This window comes from Schistocerca nitens, chromosome 6 (assembly GCF_023898315.1).
Source record: "Schistocerca nitens isolate TAMUIC-IGC-003100 chromosome 6, iqSchNite1.1, whole genome shotgun sequence".
Classification (NCBI taxonomy): Eukaryota; Metazoa; Arthropoda; class Insecta; order Orthoptera; family Acrididae; genus Schistocerca; species Schistocerca nitens.
This window is the reverse complement of record NC_064619.1, coordinates 725,936,186-725,942,791: the sequence shown is the minus strand read 5'-3', so window position 1 is coordinate 725,942,791 and position 6,606 is coordinate 725,936,186. Positions and strand designations below refer to the sequence as shown.

Genomic DNA, 6,606 nt, shown 5'->3' with positions numbered 1-6,606 from the left:
TACCATGACACCCCAGCAGTTTTCGTCACTACATTATACCGACATGATTCAATATACATTCTTTAAGAGTGAATACCTAGGCGAACGTCCTGCATGGTTTGTACCTTCCAAGAAGTTTTTCTGGGATATTGATGGTGCGAACCTTTGTGATCAGTGTGACACGCCAGTTTTCATTCGGTGATCATGTTGTAAGTTAATCGTTTGTTCTGAACATTTCTTGAATGTCGACGATGTCCATTTCTTAAAGTGTAATACATACACCCTACAGCAGGTTGATCTCTGAACCTGCCGGACGGACACTCATTTTCTATCGCCCTCCTGATGCCTTCCTCTTTTCTATTAAAATTATTATGGTGTTTCTGAATATCTGTAGCTTCACTATGCATGCGTGCATAATAATGCGATGTCCTGACTAGCACGCCATCCTAGCATCTCCCAAACTCCTTGGACGCCTCACTGCAGAAGTCATCAAACTGATTGGAAGTGACCACCTACCTGTACTCCCCCCATTTCCTACAGTAAACCACAGCCCCATGCAGTTCCTATCAATCAATGTGACAATCGATTACCTTCAATCGAGAATAATGACGTTAGTCGGAGATGGACTTACAGTCGGTCCGACGTGACGTACGGTGGTGACCTCACCTCGGAAGATGTTGCACGCAGTTGGCAACGAAACGTAAGGAAGAAGAAGTGTTACAAATGAACCACGGCCTCACACCCCAGAGGTTTTAAGTAAAGAAGACGCCGGCCATGAAAGCCTACATGTTACGATTTTCGTATTCTATCCACAAAGCTCTCTATAGCTTTGTTTTGCCTTTGGGACATGGTGTTCAACTGTTCCCAATAGAAACAGCAACTGTTCTACTTTTTAAATCTTTTGAGCAAACCTTTTTTCCATTCTTCAAAATTTAGTGCATTTCGTAACTTCTCGTGATATGCTACGTTCGCCTTAGCTTTCCCGACTAACCGTAGCTTTGTCATTTGCAGCATCTGTTGATATGGCCGGGAGCCAAGTTTAGCCACTGCTAACAAAACAGCAAAACATGCTTCTATATCCTCGCTTGGCTTGCCAGAGAAGGGAGTCTCAAGGGCGGCTGCTGATGAATCTAGTATGAGAGTGGTTGCACTAGATGTGGACCTACACTCGGATAATCGATTCGTCAATTCGTTAGTGTCAGACCTCAAATGGGCTACCTGATTAAGTAGCCTCTGAACAGCTTCGTGGTTGGAGACTCCTTGTGTCTTACTGTCTGACATTGTAATGTTGTCCTGTTTAACAAATGATTCTTACCACAAGTATACTTCATATGACCACAAGAACATAGACTCAGCTATACAACAAGAAACATTAGAAATTTTATTACAATTTCGATCAAAGAACATCTAACACCATCAGAAAAGACCTTATCTAGTGTCAAATCTTTCTGAAAAAGTGAGAGCTTTACATCGTTTGTCGTTTGTTTTTTACACTGCGAAAGTGTTCTTTGAAAAAGAAGAACATAAAGAACCAATTTTTCACTCGCCCATGTACTGAAACACTGTCAACCTGCTGATGATTGTAGTCTGCTGTCTGTGAGCTGGTTGCGGCCTGTCGCTGGTGAAGGCGTTATGAATTTCTGGTACTACAAATTCCCTATCATGTACAGCTCAAAATAGAGCCGGGGTTATCTGGCAACAAACGTAACGGGTCGGGGTTTAGTGACTCTAGATATTGAGCGTCAGTGGTAGAGAGGAGCAAAGGTCATTATTTTGTCAGAAGACATAAGAGCCTTGCAGCAAACAGACTAACACATTGTCTTATAACTCGCTCAGTTCCTCGCGGCTGCGCAGCGGCTGAGTGGTAGTGTGCAGATTCCGGTTTCAACTGATACGGCGACGACTCGTGTTGCAGCGGGGTGCCAGGCGGCTCACTGGTCCCTCAGTACCGGGCCGGTGACCCTCTGCGGCAGCGGCGCAGTCTTCTCCTTGTGAACTGGCTCGTTGCGTATTAACAAGCGGACAGGCGTGACGCGGAGTGCTCCGTCCCGAAATCGAACCAGCGACCCTCAGGTTCGGCGTCCTCTGGCGGAGTTCATCAGCCTATAAGTTCACAGGTGACCCATTGGGTGAGGCCGCAGTCACTTCGTCCTCAACAGTCACGTGGGTAAGTACCACACGAACTTCTATATGGTATCATCTGAGACGACATCTTCTGCGTTGACTTACTGGCGCGGTAACGACATCTTCTTCCGTCGTACAGCGTAGCGGCTAAGTTGTTTTAGCGAAGTATGACGTTCACTGACTGACCATCGTTCTGTCCGTCCACGCGACGTTTTCTCCTGTCTTCTTTCTCTCCTCCAAGGGCCACCTAAAGGAGCACCTCAAAGGACCCCCTTATACCTGTTTGCCGGAGGTATTTATTCGGTATTTTTGCCAATGTCACTAAGTTTCTGAATTGGCGACTGATTCTTCGGTCGTTGATCTATGCTTCTCACATTTCAGATATCGTTTACTTATTTAATCATGGAAATATCTGACATATCACAATAAGTATATGTTTATTATTTTCCTGGCTATCTTCAGCTGGCATTTTGATGCCATAATTTCGTTCCTTTACTTACTCACGTATGAGATGATCTCCTAACAGCTTTTTTATGAGAGACTGCTCCATTACTACTACAAATAGATATATGTACACAAAAATTAATGGAAAGAAGAAAAATAGGTTTAGTCCATTTATCTTTTGCTGTTAAAATTTCCGCACTTTCTTCAAAATTTAGTCAGAAGCATCAGCGTAAAATACCAGAGATAATATTATTATTTACTAATTAATACTAAATGATAAATTTATTATAACCTACTGTGAGACACGGCTGAAGGTTAGGTTACCCAATCAGGGTATCTATACATTATTTCATCAGACCATTTTGTGGTCACGATTTTCACTAGGGTATGACCATTTTCAGTTCGTAGCATAGAGTTACATTGTTTTACCGTTGCAGGAGGAGTACATGTCATTCTCAGCGACTAGGACTGAAATCGCTTTACATTCCAATTAAATTACTAATACAAATAGTGTATGTCAGGACTCATTACAAATACAGCTTCCACTCACTGCCGTGAGGAAGTAATTTATATGTTAGAGAAAGATATCCTCATATCATGACAAGATCACATTCCATTAATTAAATTAGTCTCACTGAACATTGTTCTACATTTTTATCATTATATGATGAGAGACTTGCTTAAATCCAAAAAAGTCGAAGTGGAATATTATCAAAAAAGTTTGTAAATGAATAATACTTGACGTTTTCTGAGCAGGTCTTCCGACTACAATATTCATATTTATTTAATCAGCTGACACCGTTAAACTTAGATCCATGTGGTCCGCATTACTTGTTCATTCAGACCTATGATACTGCTAGTATTTGTACTTTTATTGACGTGGGTAGATAACCTTTCCTGTTCTACTTGAGACTGTATTTTATTACACACTAATTTCATAGAAGCCCTTACACACCTGTTAAATTGCCAGTAGTTAAATTTCGCTGTATATGGAAGGCGGGCCCATTCGTCCCTTCCCAACATTCCACACTCTCGACCATCCTGCGTCTAAATATCTTGATCCTGTCGTTTGACTCCGATTCCCTTTTACAATCTTATTCCAAAAATTGCAGTGATCATATACCTACCCTTTCTCACTACAAAAAATGTATACATACTGAATAACAGCAACTAGCCTCCAATGTATTTCAGGTCACTACACATCGACCACTACATCCAGGGAGGACTCTACAATGGGACTGTCAGTGGATTGGATGGGCACGGTTCATTCCGATTCATTCAATGCCATGTCCACTTAAATTAGCGTCATTAAAGAACAAATAATACGGAGATATAGAGAAGAGTTTTTCTTTAACTACTATTCCACAACATTTCAGACTCCAAAATAAACTCGACTACCACATCCGTGTGCTACCGAACGGCGCCCAGGCAGTTGTCGCTTGGCGTCGCCAACAGATGGAAGTGCAGCAGTCACTCTTAATGCTAGATGCAGTGTGTATTCCTACTCTTTTTTTGTCCTTCGGCAGCTAATGGCCACTTATCCAGATAAAAAGGTAAATAATTGACATTACAGTACAAAACTTCAATAAAACACATAATATGAGAGCATAAAGATACGACGTTAGCAAAGAGCTTCAGAAGCTTGCTGTTTATTGACGTGCACAGAAGATACACTGATCAGCCAAAGCCTACCTAATAAGATTTGGCACAGATAACAATGGCGACTCCTCGTGGCATGGAAGCAATGAGGTCTTGGAAGGTTGACCTGATATCTGTACACAAGCCCCCTAATTCCCGTAAATTCCGGGGAGGAGGTGATGAGATCGGACGCCACAGTCACATCCCAGATGCGTTCAATCAGTTTTAGATGTGGGGCCCTATTCTGTGCCTTTCGGCGGCTCTGCTGGTCGGATCGGTAGGCGAGCGTGCCGAGTGGTATTGTTTTCGAAGAAGACCGCCCCATTATTCTGTAAGCATTTCAGAAGTGATGCTGTACAGTTCTAGAGAACCGAGACGCTGTTGTCAGTCCTCCAGTCAAAAGCCACCTGCCATAGATCCGCGCATGCGCACTGTGGAGCGCATGGTGGCACAAACCCAAAGTGGCTGGCAGCCGACAAAGATACGCTATTCTTCGCAGTACCGAAAAGTGTGCTTGTTGTATGTAGTACTGTTTAAATTTCGCTGACCACATGTTTCCATGCATACATAATAATGATAGGATATTTGATTGTTTTCTGGAAACGTTATATTATGTTATTTTATAGTCATTCACAGTTTTTTTTTTTGGTTTTTATGTTTCAGAATATGAAGCTAGGAATGGTGTGTAGTACCACACTGTACAAATACATCTAGAAAAACTCTCAAAAATTCGTCATTTTTTCTGTTTTCCATAGTTCTTATGTTGTTTCAATGTTCATGGAGGTATGTTCCGTCAATGCAAATAATTGAAGACCGTTTGTTTATTGCCATATGCGTTTAGCTTCTTTTCTTGCTAAAGATGCTGCCTTTAATTAGTTGCATAGAGTGAACCTATAACATTATTTAAGGGAGTGTCAAAGAATAAGAAGATGCATAGAACGTGTTTGTAACTCGCTCGTAGAGTCCAAATGATGAAGTAGCCTCCTGTCTTATACGACACATTAACGATTTGGGTGTTTAACACATAATTTAAAAAACACATTTTCGAGAGGGTATGGTGAGTGCAGCTATTAAGGTTCGTTGTAGTTTATAACATGCATCTGATGGATCAAAATGTTTCATATATGGTGGTATAGTCTAAAAATATTATGGCGGGGATCTTTCACCTCTCTCTACTGTTGTTAAGAATTCGATCACAGTTAAATACTGGTGACAAGCAAGAGTATAAAGATGACTGAAGCTAGTTTCATTCGCAGTAGGTTAAGTTGGGTTCTTAGACTCCTGTCTCACCACAGCCTCTGAAATCGCTATGTATTCGAAAAAAGTGGTGAATTATTTGTGACAATAAAAAACATAAATGTCACTGTCAGTTGTTTGATGCGCAGCAATTTCATTTCCCAAACGTATGGAAATCACGAAATCGAAGGTAGTCATTACTCAGAAAGCGCGCTTTTACATGTAAATAACAACGAATATTTCAGAAAAAAATTTAATTTTCACGAATAACGAAGTCTCAGAATGTGTTACAAACACAAACAGAAAAGAATTTTTTCACATCCAGTAGTAAGCGAATCTGCAACCTTCAACACTGCAATTCGTTGCTTTAACTGCGTGGCTACTTCCACTCTTATGCTTTGTTCTTGCTAATTCAAGAGAGACGCAGGCTGACTTTATTGCCGAATGATACGGGCGTAAGCAGTAAATGCATGAAATTTTGGAAGACCTCCTCTATCAGGCTTCACAAAATTCCTTTCCATTGAACTTACAACTTTTAAATGCGTTTCTATAATTAATAATAAACCATTTGCGGGAAAAATGTATGCGAAGTCACTAGTAACTTCAGTTGATAATCAGCAAAGACGACCTTTCGATTTTAATGACTTTTAAACTCTTAATTACGTAAAAGTAACAGGTATTTTTTTGTGAATATTGACTTAAATTTTTTTAATCTCATAATCATTCACAGTAACAACAATAAGGACCATATTTCTAACGAAGGAAAACGGTCTGTTATGAACTTACTTTCCACTTGGATGCGTCCTGGTGATTCTTCAGTGAAACAAAATCACTAAAGCCGAAACAGAAGCCACTCAATAATTCCAAAACAACAAATTCTAGCTGTAAACAAATCACACCGAACTGAACGAGTAGCCATATCCAAACCTAACCATCTCTCGGTACAGTTGTCGAAAAATCGGCGGCAGGACCGATCGGTATCGGGTCTCAAAAGCTTACAGAATAGCAGCTTCGTATAAAGAACCTAAAATAACGTCACTACCGAGCATAACCTACCGAACCAATCAGTACGAACGATACAGGACAGGTGCCCTGGCGGGAGCCAGCACATCAGCTGGAATTCCCCACTCTGTTCCTTGAACAACTCCATCACACTGCTGGCCTTGCGACATAGCGCATTATCTT

At 41.0% G+C, this 6,606-nt stretch overlaps 1 protein-coding gene across 1 annotated transcript in view; it reads left to right on the top strand.

Annotated features, from left to right (window-relative positions):
• Positions 1 to 1,945: 1,945 nt before the first annotated feature.
• The window catches only part of LOC126262199 (retinol-binding protein pinta-like), a 172,077-nt gene continuing 167,416 nt past the window's right edge, over positions 1,946 to 6,606 (top strand). Inside the window, exon 1 of the mRNA XM_049958616.1 lies at positions 1,946 to 2,146. The gene's annotated coding sequence lies outside the window, so the exon portion shown is untranslated. The remainder of the gene's footprint in view (positions 2,147 to 6,606) is intronic.